Below are 25,112 nucleotides of genomic sequence, written 5' to 3'. Positions count from 1 at the left end.
CCCCTCCCCCTACCACCCTCTCCTTCCTCATAAGCAATGAGCAAATGAGAAGTATTAGCTTTGTACTTTGTGGCCTTTGTGTTTTACAAAATGTCATTCAAACAGATTATAATTGTTTGTATTTGCTTAATCTTACACTCCTTCACTAATAGGATTATCAGGATAGTAATTATTTAAAACAATCTTTTGAAACAAAAACTGATTTCATTATTAAAAAAATGAAATGATCTTAGTCTGTAGTAATCGAATTACAGTCCTATCTGAGCCCTTCCTCTCATTAGGCAACACTTTAGTTCTCTATTACAAAGTTCAAGTGCGACTGCAATGAGCCTCAGCCTGCTGAGGTCAAAGGATGAATACAGAACTACAAAGTTTCCTGGTGCTGCCCAGGGTTCTGTTTGCTTTGGAAGGCAGACATGTGCAGAGCATTCTCCGAAGACTAAGTCTGGACCACCCAAACAGCACAGGCCCAGAGAGGCACAGCACACACCAGGCTACTCTGCTGTCCAATGCAGTATTTTAGACCAGCTTAAAGACCTTACAATTAAATACAGCCCTGGTGGTAAATGCAATTATTCCACCAGCTAGCCGTGAGAGCACGGTGGTGCAAGGGAGAATCCAGGAACCTTTGCTCAGGTTCACTGCAGGTCTCCTCAGGAGCCAGGGTCCCAGGAGCTGTGATGTCATGATCAGAGTTGGGACTGGAGTAACAGACTGTTTTACTTATTTATTTACTTATTTATTTTTTAACAGACTGTTTTAAAATGAAAGCACTAATCCAGCTATCCAGTTTGCATGTCTCCAGAGTGATACAATGTTCCTAGGTGGACTGTCCATTATCAGACACAAGAGGTCTAAGTACTTCAGTTACACCTAAATCAGTACTTTTTCAACCAATTGATGAATATGATAGTGCCATCATTTGCAAGGAAGTAATGCAAGAAAAAGGAATAGGTGTTTTGGAAGAGTGGGCAGTTTGAAGAAATTCACCAATCTTCTCAATCTCACCCCTTCTACAACAATGTTCTAAGAAATGCAGAGTCATCTCTCTATATGCTTCATAACTGCACATGTATTACTGAAAGTAATTCAAGTTACAGCTCCCATCCTATCACTGACACTCCAGGTTCTTCCAGTCTTACTTTATTTCCAGTACGGTAGCCAGTAATCACATGGCTATTTAAATTCAAGTTAAAACTCAGTTCCTTGGTCACACTAGCCGCACTTCAAGTGCTCAAAAGCTACATGCAGCCGAGTAATGTGAAGTACAAGGCACTTGCATCACACAGGAATTCTCCTGACACACTCACAGGTGGAATAGGGGGGTGACAGTAGAAGAGAGACTATTAGAGAAAAGGAGGGAATAAAAAGGGCCAAGAGAATAAATAGGCTAGAAATGATTAAAGCTTATTATATGCACTGATGAAAACCAAAATGAAAACTATTACTCTACATAACTAATATGCACTAATTTAAAAACTGAATTGAACATAAGTGAGAAAAACCCTCCATATAAAATTAACATACTGGGGCCGGGGAGATGGCTCAGTAGAATAAGCGCTTCCTTGGCAAGCACAAGGGCCTGAGTTCAATCCCCGGTTCTGCCTTTAAAAAAAAAAAAAAAAAAAAACTAATCTGAGATAAAGCCGTAATTAAAGCCCAATTCAGTATTTGTTTGAAAATGACAACTTCAATCTTTTCCACTAGGGAAACTTCTGGATTATAAAAAATGAACGAGGTAGATCTATTTACAGGAATATACACACAAAGAAAATACATGGGACTGCACGAATAGACAACTGTTAGAGAAACCCTGAAGGGTAAGACTGAGTAGGTAGAAAATATTACTTATAGGGGCTGGCCAGATAGCTCAGCAGATTAGAGCCTGCTTAGGCAGACAAAGGGACCAGGGGTTCAATCCTTGCATGCCATGCTGGCCCTGCCCCCAGGGCGCTCTGAGACTTGAGACGGGGCATGGTGGTGCACACCTATAATCCCAGCACTTGGGAGGATGAAAACAGGAGGATCGCTATGAGTCCAATCCGTGTAGTAAGAACCTGTACTAAACAATTTTAAAAATGTAGTAAGAAACTATTACTTATATAGGACTTTAAATTTCCATGTCAATATAGCATGAGATTTATGTAACTTATGTTCTGTAACGGAACATGTAACATATACATGCCATTAACTAGTATTACCTTATAAAAATGATTAAACATCATTTTAGAAAGTTCTACTGGATAACACTAACCGTGTGTGTGTGCGTGTGTGTGTAGGTGTGCACACACAGCATCTCACTGTATAGTTCAGGGAGGCCTTGAATTCACTATAAATCCCAGATGGTCTTGAACTCAGTAATTCCCCTGTCTCAGGCTCCCAAGCACAGGGATTACAGTTGTGCACTACCATACCCAGCACAGCATTATCTTTGACAGTCTCTACCAAATGAAAATATTTTGAACTAAACAAAAAGATTCACTAGTTCTGGCACCAATTTACATGCCCTTCCCCACATGACTATATGAGATATTCCTCCTTATGTCCAAAAGATGCAATACTAATTCCAAGTATTTAAGATAATACAATGTGCCCAGGCCAAATTTCATTACAGTTCAATGTAATCATGAAAGTTCAATCACAAAGTCAGATGTATCAGACCACAAGAACAGATGAGGTTTACTGACAGAATAAAAAGAGAATTGAAAATAATCAGGGTAAGGAGCCAAGGGGCAAACTCCAGGAAGATCAGTTAAAAGGGGGTACATTATGCTGCAGAAATAACATCGTATCTGTTGCACCGAGCTGCAGCAGCTTAACACCGAAGCTTTCTATCATGCTTATGCCCTGTCCAAACTGGGCTAGCAGGGATGCTCAAGGCAGTCACTCAGGATAATTCTGGAACACGGGGGATAAAAAATGCCATCATCTTAATCCTGCTAACCCAAGGGCCAGAGAAAACAAGATCTGTGCCAAAAGGAGCCTAGGTGCTTTGATAGCTTCCTCCTGAAAGTGAGTTTCACAGGCAAAGCCACTTTCCTGACCTCACTTCCCCAGGACAGTTGTCACTGGCCAGAATGACCATTTTCAAGGGCAAAATGTGAGACTCCTAACAGGAAACATCAAATCTAACATGGTAAAACCAGCATTTAGTAAAGTTAGATGTAATATTAGAGCACAGATAAACTGAAACATTACCAAAGAAATGTGTAAGAAGAGACAGAACTGTGAGTGCTGCTGAGCTGTTACTGCCTCATCAACACCACCATTCCTTCTCTAAACCCCGAATGAAGGCTATGCTCTTTTCCTCCCCTTGCAAAAATACCTGCCAAACAAAATTTCAAAACAAGGGGCTGGCCAGCAATTGAGGCTGGGCTGGGTGTGGTGGCAAGTGCCTGTAATCCCAGCTCTTGGGAGGCTGAACACAGGAGAATCACGACGAGTCTGATCTCCATAGTGAGACCCTGTAAACCCTGTACTAAATACATAAAAAAAATAAAAACAAGACAAAGCGAAGTTCATTATGAAAATTTAAAAGCTTTTGTTGGAAAACTAATGGATGAAGTGAAATTTCAATGTGAACAAAATTAATGAATACAAGTGTTGGAGAAATAATGAAACAACTAAATTTTAGAAATGTAAATCAGAAATCTAATTTACGAGAAATTATCTTTAACAAATACAAAACTTTTACAAACTATACCCAAGATTTTTAGAAACAAAAATATTTATAGACTGGGTATGGTGGTGCGTGCACCTGTAATCCCAGCCCTTCAAATTGCTCAAGCAATGGCCATGACTCATCCTCATGTCTGACACTGACAAAAGGATATACAAAGGGCGGTACAGGGCTACAGGATAAATCCTCAGAGTACTTGGCTGACCTTATCAGATACAAAAGTTACATTCTTGTTATATAGGTCTTGCTATATCTTGGTCTTAACCATCCAACAGAAAAGTATAAAAATTAGGTATATAAAGTAAAGCCATATTAATACGATGAGCTGTAAAGGCTCAAGTCAATAACTTCTGAGGATAACCCACTAATATTATAGACTGCTGGACAGTGTTAGATTGTTTAGTTGAATTTAAACACCTAGAGTATTTAGATGCCAATAGAATATTCACCTCTGAAAGACAACAAAAAAAGGACACAAAGAAAAGATCATTTTGTATTTATATATACAAAATAGTTAGGATAAATTTACACTTACTTTCGCTTAATTCAATGAGAAGAAAGAGGTGTACTAACAGTGTTTGGACAGAATATCCTGTCTGCTTCTTGTACTATGGATAACCACTAAGAAGATAACAATGTACAATGTATTGATTATCAAAACTGTCCTATTAATCAGCTGTGAAACTCTCATTCATATTTATTTCTCAAAAAAAAAAAAAAATCCTAGCTCTTGGGAGGCTGTAAACAGGCAGATCACTATAAGTTCAACCTAGTAGTGAAACCGTGAACACCCACCCTGTAAGACACTTCCCCAAAAAAAAAAAAAAAAAAAAAAAAAAAAAAACATAGATTTTTAGAATTTTGGAAAGTTCCAACATGATGAACCCACTTTGTGTGTCAAAATAATTTTTCAAAGAGGTACTATGGCTTATCAAAATGTCTGGGCACAAACATTTTACAACTTTCAACTGCAGAATGTACTAAACTCAAAACTAAAAATGACAGAATCCAGATATGGGGGAACACTTTGTAAAGCTCTTCTTTCCATTGAGTGGGGGAAGAAGTGGCTAAAATTCTCCAACTGGTAAGATAGGGTTTGTTTCTTTTTGTTTGTTTTTGTTTTGGGGGGTACTAAAGATTGGACTTTTTGCTTGTCAGGCAGGCACTTCTGATGCTGAGCTATCTCTCCAGCCCCAACAGTGGGGTTTTGGAAATTACTATAAAAAGCCATACCCATAGCAATAACATAGTTGTCCAAATAGTTAAAATAATGAAAAGAAAGTTATGAACTAATAATGTTTAGACAAGATACCATGTCTGCATCTTGTACTATGAATAACTACTACAAAGACAACAATATGCAATGGATTAATTATTGTAATTATCCTACTAACCTGTTTTGAAACTGTCTCATTGCTACTTCTTTCTCAAATATATAAAAAATAAAAATGTTTAATAAGCAATACATCAATAATGTCTAAATATCTGTCAGTAAAAGATAACTTCATGAAGCCAGGTATGATGCCACCCACCTATAATCTCATGGATTTGGGAGTCTGACACTGGAGGATTACCATGAGTTGGAAAGCAGCTTGAGCCACACAGTGAGTTCCAGACCAGCCAGAACTACAGAGCAAGACCTTGTCTCAAAAAAAAAAAAAAGTAACTGTACCTAACTCAATATAAAAATGTTATGGATTCCTTAACTCATACCATACTAGTCAAGAATTTTAAAGGGTCCAAATGGAAATCTCTGATTGTACAGAAAGATAAACATTGGAGAACTCAGTATAGGATTAAAATACAAATTATTTTTCTTCATCCATCCAGTAATCTTCATCCAATAATTGTATGCTTCAAATACTAAATCAAGTCTTTAGATGAGGCTATGAAGGTAACTGGTATAATTATATTGTTCCTAGGAAGCTACTTAAAACAGTGTTAGCATTTAAAAGACAACTTGTTACAAAAATGTACTATACTATTATGGACTTCCGCTTTTTGCATCAGCACCAACAGGTTTGTTCAAAAGCTCTCAATACTTTTAATAAACTTGGGACCTACAAAAAAAAAAAAAATAGGTGGCCAGGGGCTGGAGAGATGGCTCAGTGGTCTAAAGCACCTACTTAGAACAAGCTTAGCAAAGCATCAGGGACCACGGTTCAATCCCCCAGCACCACATGCCAGCCAGCCCCGCCCCCTGGTGGGCTGAGCTGGCCACACACACACACACACACACACACACACATACACACCTCTCTCTCTCTCTCTCTCTCTCTCTCTCTCTCTCTCAAATAAATAAAACAAAAAAATTAAAAAAAAAAAATAGGTGGCCAATCCTTTGCTTATTTGCTTGTTTACAGACTGCTTCCACTTGCCAGTAATACTGTCTTCTAAACAACGTTTTTCCCAAGGCCCAAGTTACAAGTAAGACACAGATCACTTTAGGTCCTTGGATCTTCCTTTTTTTTTTCTTTTTTTGGTGGAAGCGGGGATTGAACTCAGGCCCTTGTGCTTGGCAGGGAAGTGCTTATTCCACTGAGCCATCTCCCCGGCCCCAAGGTCCTTGGTTCTTGAATTTCCCAAAACTGAAAAAGTAAACAGAAGCTGTAACTTTTTCCTTCGAGACAGGGTCTTGCTATGTTGTTCAGATCACCAGCGCTAGGTGCTTTCACACCACTGTTGAGGAACTGTTTCCAGCAATGACCGGGTTCAGGGGCACTGGCTCCCCCTGAATATTTCCTTGCAACCTTAGTCTGCAAAACAAATCTGGGGCCAGAGAGATGGCTCAGTAGAATAAGCACTTTCCTGGCAAGCGCAAGGGCCTGAGTTCAATCCCTGGTTCTGAAAAAAAAAAAAAAAACAGAACAACACAACACAAAAACAACAACAAAACAAATCTGACCTTGACCTACATAATCTTCCACAAATAGACCAAACATGGATGAAGACATCCCTATGTAAGTGCAAACCCTGGTGCCAGCAGCAAAGAATGACAAGTTGTGTGCAGAAACTGTGATCACGTGACAGCTGGACAAGCCTGTCTACACCGTCTCTTTGTGCATTAACTTGCCTCTAAATGCTCAGAAGCTACTCTGGGGCCCCACCCCACACACAAGCTCAGGAAAGCCTCAGGTAAGATAGTCTGCCCTGTCAGAATTCCTATTCCACACTGAGCAAGAGAGCCCAAGACAAAGTTGGTAACACAGACTGACAGCCCGTAAAAACCAGAAAGGATTACATTTTGCCTTTTTGTGATTCCCATCTTGAACAGAGCAAAAGAACCCTTAGCAGACTGGCAACACAAACACAGAGGGCATGGTTCAGAAAAACATAAAAACAGAAGACAAACAGTTAACTACACATACACAAATCTAAAGGTTAGCTTCCAAGAGACTCATGTTAAATACAAAGTTAAAAAAAAAAAAAATACAAAGTTGATTGCTGGGTATGCTGGCACACACCTGTAATCCCAGCACTCAGGAGGCTGACAAGAGGGATTGGCACTAGTTTGAGGACAACATGGGCTACATAGTAAATTCAAAGTCACTCTAAACTACATAGCAAGAGCCTGTCTCAAAAAGCAAACACATAACAATTAAATTGGTTACACTTTTCTTGTAAATTCTAGTCAAATTCTTCATGTGAAATATTTGATTTTAAGGTTAGTACTATTTTCTTACATGAAAATGAAATTCAACAAGTCCAAGAAGGAAAGAATTAACTATCCCTTGAAATATTTAATAGATTAGGGTAATCTTACCACATGATCTTTCAGGTATAACTTAAGTACCAGTTACTACAAGAGTAATTTTAATCTACATTTGTATTACACAGCTTTAAACATTCATGGTTCAACTGTCTGTTGATCATATTTGACAATGTAAGATCTTCATACTCCATCCAAATTGTTGCCCACTATAAATTATAAATCTCTTTCCTTGTCCTCTCAGTTTAGTATTTCCAACTACTCACAGGGTATTTCCGCTTGAACGTAAGCCAGCCAGGGCCCCATTTGTACAAGGCTGTCCGTACACACATATACATTCACAACTATTACCCTTCCTACACCATTCTGCCGTTCTTTCCTTCCCTAAAAGAAACTTACACCAATTTCTTTTGAACTCAGGGCCTCTTGTTTGCCAAGCAAGCACAGTGCCACTGAGCTACATTCACAGCCCACTTATACCAATTAATTGCACTCCTCTATAGAAAAAAATGCTCAGCATCTCTGGACACTACAGAAATGCAAATTAAAACAACACTGAAAGACCAGCCAAACTGCGATTAAAGCACCTGCTTCGGCTGGGGTTTGATCGCTGGTGTGCCACACCAGCCCTGTCCATGGCGCAAGTTGAGACTCTTGGGAGGCTGAACACAGGCAAATCAGAGTCCGATCTACATAGTGAGACCCTGTAGACCCTGTTCTACATACAATAAATAAACAAACACTGAGATTCCATCTTATTCTAGGAAAAATGGCTGTCATCAAGAGCCCCCTCTGAGGGATTCAGTTTCCACCAGTTTCAGAGGTGCCCAAAAACATCAGAAACCCTCTTCTGTGTGCAAGTGGTCTGTTTATTTTTTGGAAATGAAACATTGAAACACAAAAGAAAAATGTATTGTATCTATTAGGGCAAGCTAGCACAAATCTGTAATCCCAGCACCCAGGTGGCTGAAGCAGGAGGATCATCTTGATTTCTAGGCCAGCCTAAACTATGTAGTGAAACCCTGTCTCTAAGTAAATAAGAAAAGAGGTTTAATTTAGCCCTCAGTTCCAGGGAGCTCAGTCCATAATAAGTGGACTCCAATGCAGAAACAACATGGCAGAAAGTGTGGTATAACAAAGCCAGTCACTTCACAGTGACCAGGCAGTGTAGCTCAGGGCAAGAGCCAGAGAGGATGAGGCCAGGGATCAGGTACAGTCCTAAGGTCATGTCCCCTAACATGACCGTCTACATAGTGAACTGAGCAGCAATCTTACCCAAAGGTAAGGGCAAGCTTGAGGCCAGCCTGGGCAACACAGTAAGTTCAAGACCAGGCTAAACTACGCAGGGAACCCTCATCTCAAAAGAGCAAAATAAGTCTTTGGGAGGCTGAGGCAGGAGGACTGTTATGAATTCAAATCTATGCTGAACTACATAGTGAGACTGTCAAAACAAGAGCCTGGGCATAGTGATGCATGCCTATAATCCCAGCACTTGGGAGGCTGAGGCAGGAGGATCACTGAGTTCAAGGCCAGCCCAGGATACATAGTGAGACCCTGTTATGAGGATTTGTGTCTAGTTGTCCCCCCAAAGCCTCATGCAGTTGTTGGGGCAGGCTTCTAGAGTTTGTTTTAATTCATGATTCCAATGTGTGGATGATGGCTATTAGTGCTACTGGGATTATGGCTGTGAGTACCATACTGACCCTGGGGCAGACAGCCTGAATGCAATAAAAGAACGCGAGAAAGGCCTCTGCCGCTGCCGCTGCGCCTGCCTTTTCGTTCTTCTGTGTTCCTGTTCCCCACCACCATGAACTCTTGCTTTCTGCCATGTGCCACCCTGTTTGGAGCCAGACAAGTATGGACTGAATCTTCCACAAACTGAGCTAAATAATCCTTTCCTTCTTTAATTTTGGGTATTCTATCCCAGCAACAAGTGAAAAGTAATAGAGATGCCTCTCAAAGAGAGAGAGAGAGACAGAGACACAGAGAGAGAGAGAGAGAGAGAGAGAGAGAGAGAGAGAGAGAGCGAGCGCACGCGAGCTGGCCAGATAGCTTCCCAGACTAAAGCACCTGCTTAGTGCAGCAGCTGGGTTTGATCCTCAGCCTGCTATGCTCCCCCACAACTGGGGTGCACTGACAGCGGATGAGACTGGGCATGGTGGCGCATGCCTGTAATCCCACCTCTTGGGAGGCTGTAAACAGGCAGATCGCTATGAGTCTGATCTACATAGTGAGACCTTGTAGACCCTGCAGACCCTGTACCAAATACATTTTTAAAAAGTTAAAAAAAGAAAAAGGACAAAACAAGACAACAAAAATATAGTATCTGAAGAAAAAAGTATCTGCTGATACAGTATTAATATAGTTATAGCTATCAACATATTCTAAAGCTCAAATGGCCAGGCCTGAGGCGGCACAAACCTGTTAATCCCAACACTCAGTTGAGGCAGGAGGATCATTACAAAATAGAATCCAGCCTGGCTACAAAGTTAGCTCAAGGACAGCCTGAGCTGCATAGCGAGACCCTCGTCTCACAGAGAGGCAGGCAGGCAGGCAGGCAGGCAGGCAGACACACAGACACATAGACAGACAGCAAGGCCTAAGGAAGTTCTCAGATTAACTTGTCTAAATTACCAAAGTCTGCCCTCACCTTTGTGAGATCAGGACAGGAGACCACAGGGTACCGAGAAACGATGGCTAAAGAAATCATGTGAGGGCTGGTGAGATGGCTCAGTGGTCTAAAGCACCTACTTAGAACAAGCTAAGCAAAGCACAGGGACCACGGTTCAATCCCCAGCACCACATGCCAGCCAGCCCCGCCCCCTGGTGGGCTGAGCTGGCCACACACACACACAAAATAAATAAATAAATAAAATAATTTAAAAAAAAAGAAAGAAAAGAAATCATGTGAGCCAAGTGGGAAGCCAGAAAACCCAACTGAAAGTTTATGCAAGAGCAGCAAAGAAAAAAAATCCCTCTGGCAAGAGCCGGGGAGATGGCTCAGTAGAGTAAGTACTTCCCTGGCAAGCCCAGGGATCTGAGTTCAATCCCCAGTTCTGCCAAAAAAAAAAAAAAGAAAGAAAGAAAGAAATCCCTCTGGCAGCAAGCCCAAGCAAGGAACTTAACCAAACAATGGATGGCACCCTAAAAGCTGCTGATCAGGACGGGAGGTAAGTGGTTCACCAAGTAAAGACTTCGATGTCAGAAAGTACCCTGTGACCAAACAAGAGCCACCTTGCTGCATTACCACTGGAACTCTACAAATATGTGCTTCTCCACTACATGGCCACTACCCACACAGACCAGGTGCAATAATTTTCTTTCAACATGCTGCATGAGACTTGCTAAACGGGGAGATAGCTCAGTAGAATAAGCGCTTGCCTGGCAAGCCCAAGGGCCTGAGGTCAATCCCCAGTACTACAAAAAGAAAGAAAAAGAAAAAAGACTTGCTAAAAATAAAAATAAAATAAAATTTTAAAAAACATAGACCAGTGACAGCAATCCATTTAGAGTTTTCAATGATAACAAATGGCTGGCTGCAGCATGTGTGCCATAGGTTCACCATCTCTGGCAGAAACTGTCTCCACAATTTATGGAAGGCTGTAAGTAAATGATTTGGAACACGTTACTCAGGCCTAGTTTCTCTCAGATACTTTCCTTTTATCCAAGTTTTAGATAACACTAGCAAAACTCAGGGGTGCACAGCCCAGAGCCTCCATCTCCCCACTCTGAGCCATACTCCCTCCTCTCTCCAGGCCCCCAGCCCTGTCACCAGGGCTTCTCTGTGTATGTACACTTATTCCACCAGGGCAGTAAGAGCAAAATGAAGTAATCTTGCATTCTACCAGCAATATTAAAAGAAACATGGAGTAATAACTTTTAACAATATGTCTAACTTAACCCAAACTATCCAAACTAATATCACTGCAAATGTAACCAAAGTAAAAAATTATTGAGACACGTTACATTTTCTCATACTAAGCCTTTGAGATGGTGTACATGACAAAACAGTTCTCAGTTCAGATTAGCAACATGCCAAAGCACCAATGCCTCCTGCGGTTTGTGGCTGCTACAAAACAGCACAGTCCTGGCTGACCCCCGCCAGAGCTGTGATTTTAAATACCCTCCGTGTGGTGATGGCTCCACTTCTCCCTGATGCCAACAAGCTGAGAGACAGCCAGGGATCTGCATGGCATCTGACACTTGTAACTAAATGAAGCTGCTATGGATCCTCACCACCATCACCCATGCTGTGACCTTCCCAAGGTCAGCAGGGGACAACTCCACACTCCACCACTCCACCCCCACATGCTGTCAGACGGCAAGCCTGCTCGGGTCTACTTGCAAGGTGCATCCAGAAAGGAGCTTCTGCTCACCCCACACTCCCACAAATGTTCTGTTCTTCAGGTAGCCCCGAAGCTGGCTCCCTCACCCCTTCAGGTTTCTCCCCCAATTCATCTTCCCAGATAGTCTTTCTCTTTCTATGTGTATAAAATAACTATCTCCTGCTTTCTTTCTTTTTTTTTTTTTTAATGCCAGGGATCAAACTCAAGACCTTCAGCTTGCCAGGTAGGCACTTATGCCACTGAGCTATCTCCCCAGCCACCGGCTTTGTTTTTTCTTCACCATTCTTTTTCCCTTCGCATGGGTGCTACTTCCTTATCTGTAGTACCATCCCTCCTCCCCAAGACAGAAAGTGCCACAGGTGGCAGCCATGAGGGTCCTATAGTCAGATCAGCCTTCCAGAGAAGATGGTGCATGGAGCTGAGTCCTGACAACCGCCTGTCCCTACACAGTCAGAGCTTGCACAGCAGTGACACCACGCCAGGACTGGGCAGAGGAGGAGACTGGTTCCACCCTCCTGTCTGTAGCAAATGCATAAGAGCTTGGAAATTCAGTCAGCATGGCCAAGACTCCCTGATCACAGTGCAATATAAGGCAGCTCATACCCAACCTTCCTCCCCTCTCTCCTTCACAGGGCTTTTTGTACACACTCCTGCTCCCCATCTTTACACTTCCCAGGCAACTCCCCCAATAACCCTACATGTCTAACTTGTCTGAGCGGGGGCCTGGCCATAGCTCAGTGCTTTAAGTCCTGCTTCCACAAAGCTGTCAGCCTCAGGTTGCTGTACTTCGATCCCCACAACACCTCGGCCAGCCAAACCACCCGAGGGCATTCAGAGCAAAAAAAAAAAAAAAAAAACCCTAACTTGTCTGAGCATCTGTGCCATGTACACTGCAGGCAGTTCAACAAATGTAAATGCCTGACTTTCTAGGACAAACAGGGCAGTGGAAGGAACAGGACTGTGCACTGTGAGGATGGGTATCTTTATCATAGGTCATCTGTGATTCAAGGACAGTGTTTGCAAGACTTCTGGGTTGTAATGTCCTCATCTGTGAATGGCACTACGAGAGTCTGGACCTTTAACTCTCCAAAGGCCCAGGTTGAAGGCCTGGACTCAGCATGGCACTACGGGGGGTGTGCAACTATCAGGAGGTGGAGCCTGGGGGAAGCCAGTGAGCATGGACTCCAGCCCCTTCTCTTTTGTGCTTCCCAGCCATGGAGTGGTTTTTCCTTCACACACTCCCTCTGTGATGGTCTCCTTCACTGGAAACCCAGAGAAACAGGGCTGACAGGCACAGAACTGACAATATCCCAAAGAGCCAAGAGATGCTGTTTCTAAGTTGATTATCTCAGCCATCTGCTACAGGAATGGAACTAAAACTACAACCTCTCATAGGACTTGCATGAAATGGGTTACCTAAGGTCTGTGACGCAGGACCTGACAGGAAGACTGTCAGCCAGGCTTGCTCACTGACCCCCACCTTGCCATTTTCTATAGCTACCTCTAAGAGTCCTTACCCTTCCTCTTCACCACAATTTCCAACCCCACAGGCTTTTTGGTCTTTTTGAGACAAGGTTTTGCTATGCAGTTTTGGCTGGTCTCAAACTCATTTTGTAGCCCAGGCTGGCCTCGAACTCACAGGGATCCTCCTGCCTCAGCCTCCCAAGTGCTGGGATTACAAATGTGCACCACTATTCTTGACATTCAAAATAATAGTTAAAAAGACTCAGGTAAATAAATAAATGACTCAGGTATAAGATGTAGCATTCCCAAAGGCATTCCTTAGTCTCCAAGTGGATAACTAAATGCTTACTAGTCATTATGCAAAACAGGGTTAGAAAGTGAGAGGCCATTTTTTTTAAACATACAAGTGAGAGAAAGAGCTTTCTATGCTTTTTCATTTAGTTTATATAGCACTGGACACACAGTCTGTGAGGTGCAGTGCAGAATGACAGTGTGGGTGCCTGTACCCAAAATGACTCAGAACACCAAGACCATGACAGGGAACTGGAAACGGAGCTGCCCATAGCCTTCCCAGATTTCAATGTACAATAGCTGTTTCCTCAACAGTATGAATTTATGGTACTACTTCATAGACTGTCCAGTCTAATGTCTAAAATGATTAAAAGAGAGAAACATGAAAAATTTTAACATGTTGCATGAGAAACTTACAGCTTATTTTTTAAATTTTTCCTGAAAGCAAGGAAGTTACTAATCAAAGTTCATCAAGATTTGCATATAAGAATGTTTCCCGTCTCACCATTACAATAGTAAGACCATGGAGAGCTAGAACCATCAGCTAGTTATATGAGTTCCGCCACAGACACACAATGCAATAGTACATCAATTTTAAAAAGAACATGGTGAAGCAAACCTGCTCATAAAATAGATCCGTGTGTCTGAAACAGAAACCATGTAAGATACAAAACCTTGTCTTTTGTTTATAGGACACAAAGTTCTGGACCATGATCCCATTTTTTTTTTTTAAGTTTTTTTTTAACATTTATTTATTTATTTTACTTTTGTGTGTGTTTGACCAGCTCAGCCCACCAAGGGGTGGGACTGGCTGGCATGTGGTGCTGGGGGATCGAACCACGGTCCCTGTGCTTTGTTTAGCTTAGCTTGTTCTAAGTAGGTGTTTTAGACCACTGAGCCATCTCACCAGCCCCCCATTTTTTTTAAACATACAAACATGGCCTTTTCCCTGATATCCAAGAAACTTATCAACGGTTTTCAAAGAAAGATGAGTATAGGATGAGAAGGATGAAGGACATTTGTTTTTCATCTTATAATTTACTGCATCTTTCAGTTTCTTTCACCTGTATTATTTTATTTGTTTGGTCTTTTTGAGACAGGATCTCCCTATGTAGTTCAAGCTGGCCTTGAGCTCATTTGTATCCCAGGCTGGTCTTGAACTCACAACGAACCTCCTGCCTCCTGAGTGCTGGGATAACAGCTGAGTGCTGGGATTACAAGCATGTGCCAACGTACCAGGCTTTCACCTGTACATTTTAAAATAGGAGTTTTTGTTTTGTTTTGTTTTTGTGAGACGGGGTCTTGCTCTGTAGCCCAGGCTGGCTTCAAACTAATGGCTATACAACTGCCTCAGCTTCCAGAATGCTGGGCTTACAGACATACAACACCATGCCAGGCTAAAAGAAGCTTTTAACTGCTGAGAGTCAAAACATTTTGGTAGAGCTGGGGAGATAACTCAGCAGGATAAGTGCCTGCCTGGAAAGCACAAGGTCCTGAGTTTGATCCCTGATAAAAAAAAAAAAAAAAAAAAAAAAAAAAAGATAAACCATACCACAGTGGGGACCCCAGACAGGCAGTGCAACTAACAATGTTCAGACTCCTTGAAAAAGCCATCCCTGCCATGCGAGACCAAGCAAATACAATAGGGTGGGGCTGCGAGGGCCTTAGTATTTCACCTCTCCAGCTGTGTGCACAAATGCCCCATGGGGAACTTCAGAATTTAACATGTCTTGGTCTTGCTTTGGCAATTATTCCTTTCTACTTCCCTCTCCTCCCTGTAGGAATAGGTATATTTACCCTGTGCCTGTCCCACTTTTTTATTTTGGAAGAATGCAACTTGTTTGATTGCTCTAGGGCAGTGGTGGGGAACCCATGACACATGCCACAGCAGGCTGTTCATATCACTGCAAGCTCTAAAAGGTTCACCATCACTGCTGATTGCTGCAAGAAGGCTTGAATCTAAGAAGGGAATTTGAACTTGCAGGGGAGCAATGTTAAAATGAAACAAGAAGATTCTGGGATTACTGGAATAGAATGAATGTATTTTGCATGGTGAGACAGACATGAGCATTTCAGGGCCTGGATATGGTTTGAATGTACCCAAGGGTCTATAACCAAACACTTGTACCTCAGAATGGCCATCACGGTAGGCGGTAAAACTTAAGAAGTGAGGCCTGGCAGTGCCTCTCAGGTCACTGGGTACCCTGAAAGAGATTGAGGTCATTCACCTAAGAAGGCAGTTACAAAAGGAGCAAGCTTGGATCCTCCTCCTCACTGTGCTTCCCGATAGAAAATGTTGTGCTTGTTCCTACACACACTTTAGCAAGTGATGCCACATCTGTGACCCTCCTTCATGCCAAAGCCAATCTGAACTTGGAACCTCCAATCTGTGAGCCAGAAATGCTCTCTTCTTTGTAAGTAGCCTAACTCAGCTGTTTCCTGACAGCAAAATAAAGCTAGTACTTGCACAAAATCCTTTTACAGATTTAACTTAAACTCCAATGCAGGGAAAAAAAAAAAAAACTCCAATGTGAACATGAGCACAAACAATATGCAGCTAACTGTCACAGTGCACACTGTAATTCCAGGTGCTGAGGAGGGCAAGGCAGGAGGATCGTGAGTTTTGGGCCAATCTGGACACTGGTGAGATATCTCAAAGCTAAAAAATAAATGATTTAAAGGGCTGGAATTATAAGCTCAGTGGTGAAGCACCCCTAGGTTCAATCTCTAAGTCAACTTTTTAGAAAAACAGTATCAGGTATGAACAAACCAAAAAAAGGGATCAAAATGTGTTTACTGAATTTCAACTTTCTCTCAAAATCTCCAACGAAATTCTACTATGGAACAAAATGCTATTCAGATACTTAAGAAAGTGCTGGTAGGGGCCGGGGAAACGGCTCAGTGGAATAAGCACTTCTCTGGCAAGTGCAAGGGCCTGAGTTCAATCCCCGGTTCAAAAAAAACTTAAAAAATAAAAAGGGCCAAGCATGAGGCTCAGTGTAAAGGTCTGGGTTCAATCCCCTATACAAAAAAAAAAAAGAAGAAGAAAGAAAGAGCTAGTAAAGGAAGAAGAAGAAAAAAAAAGCAAACAAACAAAAAAGGAGGGTTCAACTAAATCTCCAAAGTGGGCAAACAATTTTGAAATAATTCTGCACTAGCTATTAAAATTATGCAATAGTTATGTACTAGCTATTAAGATTCCAAAGGTGCCTTTGAACTTGCAAGTGAATTAAAAACAAATTCCAGGCTGAAAGGGGAAAAAAATCCTTCCCTATTCTTTTTACATTTCACCTATTACCATATTACCGAAAAATAATAAAACACACTAAGGCATGTTCCTTTAAATTTATTTATCTCCATGTGCTTTTCTTTCATGTAGGTGACTTACTTAATTTAAATATTTGAGCTGTAATCCCATCAATCAAGAGGCTAAGGCAGGAGGATCACTGTAAGTTCAAGACTAGCCTAGGCTACAAAGTGAGCTCAAAGCCTTCCTGAACTGCAGAGACATTGTGTCAAAAAGACAAAAACAAACAATCAAAATTTACTTAGTGACACCGCCCCCCTACACCACAAAGACTACAGATACACTATAGAGTGCCTAGTTTCTCTGTCACTAGAGAACTACACACACATACAGTGCCTATATTCTCAGCACTGTTACCACTCTGGCTGTGCACACATGGGCATGCACCCACACACATACATGTGTGGCTATGTTTAAATTTAAATCAAGCATTTTTACAATTATCAATCCTCTAAGTGTCTTAATGCCTTTTGTTTTGAGACAGGGTCTCACCTATAGTCAAGGCTGGCCTCAAACTATGTAGCCCTGGCCTCACTATGCAATGCAAGCTACTAAGCATAGCTGCCTTTTTTGCCCTTTTGAGACAGGGTCTCACTATGCAGTTCAGGCTGGCCTCAAACTCAGATTCTCCTGCCTCAGCCTCCTGAGTGCTGGGAGTGCTGGGATTACAGACGTGCGCCACCATGCCTGGCCTGCCTTTCCTTTCTAACACAGATACTAACCATATAACAACTTCATTCACTGGGGTATCCCATCATGCCATTCTGTGTAACAGGTTTCAGGAGACTTATTAGAAACATCAAAATGAGCTGGGGAGATAGCTCTGCAGTCTGAGCACCTGCCTGGCAAGTGCAAGGACCCATGTTTGATCCCCGGTACCTCATGCTGTGCCAGCCCTAGAACCCCAGGTGGATGCACCAGCCTCAGAAACTGGGCATGGTGGCACACACCCTGTAATCTTAGCATTGGGGAGGCTGTGACAGGAGGATCACTTTGAGTCTAAGCTGCATGGCAAGACCCTGTACCAAGTAAACAATTTTTAAAAAATAAATTTTAAAGTCAAAATGGGGGGTGGGGGTGGGAACAGGATTAAATACAGACAGCCTTCATACAAAGGTACATCCCTTTTTTGAGACAGGGTCTTGCTAAATTGCCAAGGCTGGGGCCAGCCTGACAGCTCAGCGGACTAAAGCACCTGCTTAGGCAGAGCAGGGCAGTCGGGATTCGATCCCGGGAATGCAGTGCCAGCCCCCCCTGCAGGGCACACTGAGACTGCACTTGAGACTGGGTGTGGTGGCACACACCTGTAATCCCAGCACCTGGGAGGCTGAAAACAGGCAGATCACTGAGTCTGATCTAGTAGTGGGACCATGTAGACCCTGCCTTAAATATAGAAATAAAAAATAAATAATAAAAATATCAAATAGCTCAGCACCAGCACCACCCCCAGGGCACACTGAGGCTATGATTGAGACTGGGCGTTGTGGCATCACCTGTAATCCCAGCTCTTGGGAGGCTGTAAACAGGTGGATCACTATGAGTCCAATCTAGTAGTGAGACCCTGAACACCCTGCAGAGGGCCGAGGAGATGGCTCAGTGGAATTAGCGCTTCGCTGGCAAGCGCAAGAGCCTGAGTTCAATCCCTGGTTCCACAAAAAAAAAAAAAAAAAAAAGCTCTGAACACCCTGCAGACCCTTCCCTAAAATAAATAAGTAAATAAATTGCCAAGGCTGAGCTCCAACTTTCAATCCTCCTCCCTCAGCTTCCCAGGAATATATAATTTCCAATAAATGAAAAACACTGATGACTACAGCTATACACAAAGTAAGTTAAACAGCTCATAATATGTTATGCCACAGTTGGTAGAAAATTATTTTATTCTGAGGCACTGTATTGTAAATCACCCTGGCAGAACCTGAATTTGTGACCCTCCTGCCTTGGCTTCCCTGGTGCTGGCAATCAGAGGTGCATGCCACCACACCCAGCTTCCAAATTATTTTAGAACCAACAGATTCCACTTTATTTATTTTGGGTGTTATTTTTGTTGGAATGTTTTCTATTTGGTCTTTTTAAAACATAGTCTTGGGGCCAGGGAGATAGCTCAGTAGAATAAGTGCTTGGCTGGCAAGTGCAAGGGTCTGAGTTCAATCCCTGGTTCTGCCAAGAAAATAAATAAAACATGGTTCTCACTATTTAGTTCAGGTTGGCCCTGAACTCAACTATTTTGCCCAGGGCACCCTTAAACTCATGAAGATCCTCTTGTCTCAGCCCTCTGAGCACTGAGATTATGAGTGTATGGCCACATCCAACTCAGATGTCACATATGAAGTTTCTAATTAAAACTGCTGACAAAACAAAAGACACAGTCAGGCATGGTGGTATACACCTACAATCATAGCAAGTGGGAGGCTGAGGCAGGAGGACTGTTTCAAGTTTGAGGCCAGCCTGGACTACAAAGTTCAAGGCTAGCCTGGACTGTGTTTAAAAAAAAAAAAAAAAAAAAAAAAATGAGGTCAAAGCCAGGCAGAACTGCATGCTAAACTGTTTCAAAAAGACAAAAAATACAAACAGAAGAGAACAAGAGATGTGGAGAAAGCCTCGTGGCTGAGTTTTTAAAATCTCAGAAAAGGACCAGCCTGATAGCTCAGCAGACTAAAGCTCCTGCTTAAGCAGAGTGCAACAGTCAGGTTTGATCCCTGGCCTGCTGCGCTGGCCCCATCTGAGACACGCTGAGATGGGGGTTGAGACTGGGCGTGGTGGCGTGTGCCTGTCATCCCAGCATTGGGAGGCTGAAAACAGGAGACTATGATTCCGATTTACATAGTGAGACCCTGTAAACCTTGTACGTAAATACATTAATAAATAAAAATGTAGGAAAGGGGCAGCCAGATAACTCAGTGGATTAAAGTTCCTGCTTAGGTAGATGCAGGGACTGAGGTTCAATCCCCCGTGCCATGCCAGCCCCACCTCGGGCACACTGAGCCGGCCATGCAGACCAGGCGTGGTGGCGCATGCCATTTCAGCGCTGGGGAGGCTGAAAGCAAGAGGATCACTATGAGAACCTCTCGCCCATGTGTGGGGAGTTAACCTGGGCAACAGAAAGGAGAAGCTGAGACTTCCAAAGGGAGGTGCTGTGGATGTGTCTAGATGTCCCCTCAGTCTCATGAGGGCACAGGTGGAGCTCTTTCAGAGGGGCTAGATCTAGAGTGTGTAACCCCAGGATCAATATGATGCAATGTCAGGCTCAACGGCACTTCAACTAAAGGTGTGAGTAGTGCCCACCCTGAGTACCCTGGCTAAGTTAGAAAGCATAGAAGGGGCTGTGGTCAGTCTGCCCGCCATGAAGCCATGAACTGCTCTCTGCGACCTGTCTGCCACGCCACTCTACATTGGAGCCAGCTGACTACAGACTGAAACCTCTACAAACTGAGCTATGTGAGCCTTCTCTCCTTTAACTGAGTGATGGATATCTTGTCCCAGCAAAGAGAAAACTAACACAGGAGGCCAGTCAGGTGAACTCCCTCTGCAAGCAATGTTCACAGGCTCAGGAGAAGCTCTAGCAGGGACCCACACGGGAACTGAAGGAAAAGCCTGGTGGAACAGTGCAGGGAAGCAGACCTGGGAACAATCTGGTTATCTCAAGAAGGAGCTCTCTGAAGGTTCCAAGCCTGCCAATGAGGACAGGCACAATGTGAAACAAGACACTGCCTCACACTGTACAGAGACATGCAGTCTACTAAGTAGATCCTTTATCTGTACCACAGTCAAAAAGGCAGGGACACGCTATGCTGGGCGTGGTGGTGCACGCCTGTAATCTCAGCATTTTAAGGCTAAGACAGGAGGATTTTTTGGTAACTTTGGGCCAGCCTGAGCTACACAGGAGTTCAAGGTCAGGCCAGACTACCCACCAATGATATAGCTCAAATGCACAGAGCCTGCCTGACAAGCCTAAGGTCCTGGGTTCAATCCCAATACCAAAACAAACAAAAAACAAACAAAAACACCACTACCACTTGTTTTAAGATTTTACAAAATACCAAAAACTGCAAAGAAACATCCCTGAAATAAAAAAATTGCATTTCTGAGGCAGTTGGTACTCTGATGCAGGTTGGGGAGATAGCTTGGCAGTCTAAGTGCATGCCTGGTACTCTGATGCTTATTAAAAATACCTCAAAAACTGGGCATGGTCGCAAATGCCTGTAATCTGAGCTTGGGAGGCTGAGACAAGAGGATAACAAGTTCTTTTTTTTCTTTCTTTTTTTTTGGACTGGTATTTTATAAGTTTGATAATAGTCCCCCAGATAGGGGCCGGGGAGATGGCTCAGTGGAATAGGTGCTTCCCTGGCAAGCACAAGGGCCTGAGTTCAATCCCCAGTTCCACCAAAAAAAAAAAAAAAAGAAAAAAAAAAAGTCCCCCAGAGAATCACATAGAAAAAGAGAGGGCAGGACATCTGTCCACACACTGAAGACCAGGGAATCGAGCTATGATCTTGAATTCCACACTATGCTGCCTAGATCCATCTTAAGACCTAACTAGAGCTCCTAACACTGCCTTCCACAACCCACAAGTCCAAGTGGAAGCCCAGAGGCCTGGACAACACCTCCTGCAGGCCTCTTTCATGGATGTGCACTGGATAGGCCCAAAGGTCAGTGGTACAAGAGAGCCCATGTCAGCACGATGAAGGATCTGTGCTAGCATGCTAAGGGATGTGCACTGCAGCCAGGAAGTGACCCTCAAAAGTAAAAATCACAGTTCCTGGAAAAGGACCACAGCTATCCTAAGCAACAGTGAGGTCCCAAGCTCCTCTGAGGATGAGGAAAGCTGCCTTCCCATCAGGAAAGTCAATGGAACAAGCTCTTTTAGGAGACTGAGCAGTGCACCCTCTTCTCCAGAGCCAGGAAGCAACGCTCAAAGTGAGGACCAGAGCTCCCTCAATGTGAGCCTAGCTGTTCACAGTAACAATAAGATCCAAAGATCTCTTTTGACAATGAGACCAGTGGAGTTCATCAAGAAAGCCAGCAGGACAAGTTCCTCCAGCATCTCCTTAGGGCTTCTCACAGCACACAGCAGCTTCCCTCACAGCTTTGTTGTTGTTTTTATCTTTTTCTTTGTTGAGAGCAGGCTTCCCTGCACAATTCAGGCTGGCTTTGAACTCACAACAATCCTCCTGCCTCTAGCCTCCCTGGTGCTGGGATTGTAGGCATGCTCCACCATGCCCTGCAGGATCATCAAGTTCAAGACCACTTTGAGCACCATAGTTCAAGGCCAGCCTGAACCACTGAACAAAGCCTTGGCTCAAAAACCAAATAAAAACACTTCATAATGGCAGCATATTCTTCAAGGTGGATTACAAACTGATTTTACTTGGCAAACATCTGAGCCCCTACACAAAACCCCTGAGCAAGGTGTTGTGGTACAGTACTCAACAGGCATGACAACCAGAGCTTAATAGAAACAATTTATAATGGAACATGATACTGTGTGTGCATTCTATGCTAGAGCCACAAGCAGCATGAATGACCACTTGAGCAGAGGCTGGCAGAGCCAGTGCGCACTCAGGGGAGAACCCTTGCAGTCACAGGGAGGAGCATGAGGCAGAGTTCAGAGCACCAAGCCAGCCAGAGGAACCTGGGATGCTAACCCTAAAAGCACTGATCCATCATTCTGCAGGGGTTTCAGTGAGGACGAAGGACCCAACACTCTCTTCACTGTCACCCCAAAGCTTCCTGGGGAACAAATGTCCCCATTCTCCTCACTTCACAAATGACCACATGGGCTCAGATGCCACTGGCTCCTCTGTCAAATGCCACCAACACAGGACAGAGCTCAGGCTCAGTTCTTTTCTATGTAATGCCAAATAAAGATCAATCTCACTTCTTTTGAAAATAAAGCACAGAGCAAGTTATATTACCACCAGAGAAGTGCTAACAATTCACTTTCTTCAACATTTGCAGCTTATGTAACAAACTATCCTACAATAATATATTTGCCTCCTGTTGTCAGGTTAAAGACCTGTACTTTGGGATGGTGAGATAGCTCAGTGGCATAAGTGCCTGCGTGGCAAGCACAAGGTCCCAAGTTTGATCCTCCAGTACCACAAAAAAAAGACTTGTACTTGTTCTCCAAAACAAAACACTGTACTTTTTTTTTTCTTTTTGCGCGGCACTGAGGATTGAACTCAGGCCCTTGTGCTTGCCAGGCAAATGCTTATTCTACTGAGCCATCTCCCCGGCCCCTAAAGCACTGCACTTCTGATTCACTTTCTAAGCTGCAGCATGGTGGTATATGTGAGTAGTCTCCAGGGCTCAGGAGACTGAGGCAAGAAGACTGCAGAATATTTGAGAACACAGAGTCAGACCCTGCTGCAAGACCCAAGCCCCCCCAAACAACTTTCATTTCTACAAGACTACACCATATTTAAGAGCAACGAAAAAACAAAAAGTAATGTTTGCTTTTCCCTTTACTATTCCAGTGGTCAAATGGCCATTTCCTCAGTTAAACCGATTCAGAGTTTTGGTGTTTTTTTTTTTTTAATTAACCAGTAAAAGAGTTTTTAAGGTTTTTTTTTTGGGGGGGGGGTGAAACAGGATCTTACTAACTAGTTCAGGCCTGCCTTGAATTCATTATGTAACCCAGGCTGGACTCAAACTGAGGGCCATCTTCCTGCCTCAGCCTCTCAAGTGTTGGGATTACAGGCGTATGCTCCTACTCAGGGCTGATTAAAAGAATTACAGCCGGGCATGGTGGCCCACACCTGTGACCCCAGCACTCAGGAGGCTGAGGCAGGAGTGTCACTGCAACTTCAAGGCCACCCTGGACTACGATGGGGTAAACTTTTTCAATTACTGAAAAACCACTATTTATCAAGCATGACAGGTGAATGTAGGATAAGTGGTTTTTGTTTTTCCAATTCGGCCTCACTCATTCTGTACCCTATGCTGGCCTGGAACTGACTTTGTAGCCCAGGCGATCCTTCTGCCTCAGCCTTCCAAGTGCAGGCATTATAGGCGTGCACCACCTGTATTTTTTGATTTTTTTTTTTTTTTTAGGTTTTCTGGAGACAAGGTCTCACTAAATTAACCAGGCTGGGCTCAGACTTGCCATCCTCCTGCCTTATCTTCCCAGGTAGGTGGGATCACATGAAACACATTAATTTCCAAGGAGCCCAGTCTATAGAAACTCGAAACAATTTCAGAAGTTATTTTATTTTTTTTTAAATTTTTATTTATTTATGTTTATTTATGTGTGTGTGTGTGTGTGTGTGTGTGTGTGTCCAGCACAGCCCACCAGGGGGCGGGGCTGGCTGGCATGTGGTGCTGGGGGATCGAACCGTGGTCCCTGTGCTTTGCCAAGCTTGTTCTAAGTAGGTGCTTTAGACCACTGAGCCATCTCACCAGCCCCAGAAGTTATTTTAGACAGGAAGAAATGAAGTAAAGATCCCACAACCTATTAAAGAATGGTTCAGTCCAAAATAACTTATGGGTGCATGTTCGACCCTCAAGATGCAGTGATAGGCACGCCTGTGACGCCAGCACCTGGAAGGCTGAGGCAGGAGGACCACTGCGAGTTCACGACCAGCCTGGGTTACAAAGTGAGCTCAAGGGCAGAGGGAACTGCATAGCAAGACTCTCAAAAGACAAAAAAAAAGGATGCTGTGATATTTTTCTTCCTCCAAACTTGGAGTCTACGAAACGATCAGTGTTCTGAACGGGTCTGACGGTGCACAGAATTCCAGCTTGGGGTTTTTACTGGATAACTGCCTTTATTCCCAGCGTCACCTATTATTATGCTTCTCCCCTCTTCCTCCTCTACCTTCTTCCGTTTTTTAAACAAGCAAAACCCCTAAAGTGTAAAACCCATTCTTAGGAACTTGGGCGGTGAGGCAAAGCAAGCAACCCCAGTAACGATGGCCAAAACCCACATTTAGCTAAATGACCCCCGAAGAGGCGCGTATCCACCTCCCCACTTATCTCCGTCCTCTTCTTTCTACTAGCTTAAGTCTTTAAAGCTTGCGTACAGAAAATACTGAGAAAGAGGTGGCGAAAAAGAAATGAATCCGGGTTCTGTCGGTTCAGGGGTCTCCTCAGCTCCCCAGAGCTCACCAGCCCTGTCATCTACGCAGCGCACGCTGCGGGCCACATTCGAGGGCGACAGGATTCCAGAAGGGGACTCGCTCTCCACGCAGCAGCCGGGAGCCGCAGGCGCTCGGGGGCGGGAACACCCGGGGCAGCCGGGCCGCGCAGGGGACCCAGGGCCGACGCCGGTGACTTTGGGGCCTGTCACTCCGGCTCCAGGCTGTAACCTTCGCCAAACCT

At 43.5% G+C, this 25,112-nt stretch overlaps 1 protein-coding gene across 2 annotated transcripts in view; it reads right to left on the bottom strand.

Annotated features, from left to right (window-relative positions):
- Positions 1-24,993, bottom strand: part of Kiaa0232 (KIAA0232 ortholog) — an 86,540-nt gene extending 61,547 nt beyond the window's left edge. The window contains exon 1 of one of the 2 annotated variants that reach the window (XM_023699774.1): positions 24,900-24,993. The gene's annotated coding sequence lies outside the window, so the exon portion shown is untranslated. The remainder of the gene's footprint in view (positions 1-24,899) is intronic. The other variant, XM_004624586.3, reaches the window with a different exon arrangement.
- Between the last annotated feature and the right edge of the window lie 119 nt (positions 24,994-25,112).

Source organism: Octodon degus, unplaced genomic scaffold, assembly GCF_000260255.1.
Source record: "Octodon degus isolate 3935 unplaced genomic scaffold, OctDeg1.0 scaffold00006, whole genome shotgun sequence".
NCBI lineage: Eukaryota > Metazoa > Chordata > Mammalia > Rodentia > Octodontidae > Octodon > Octodon degus.
This window is presented reverse-complemented; position numbering and strand designations above follow the sequence as displayed.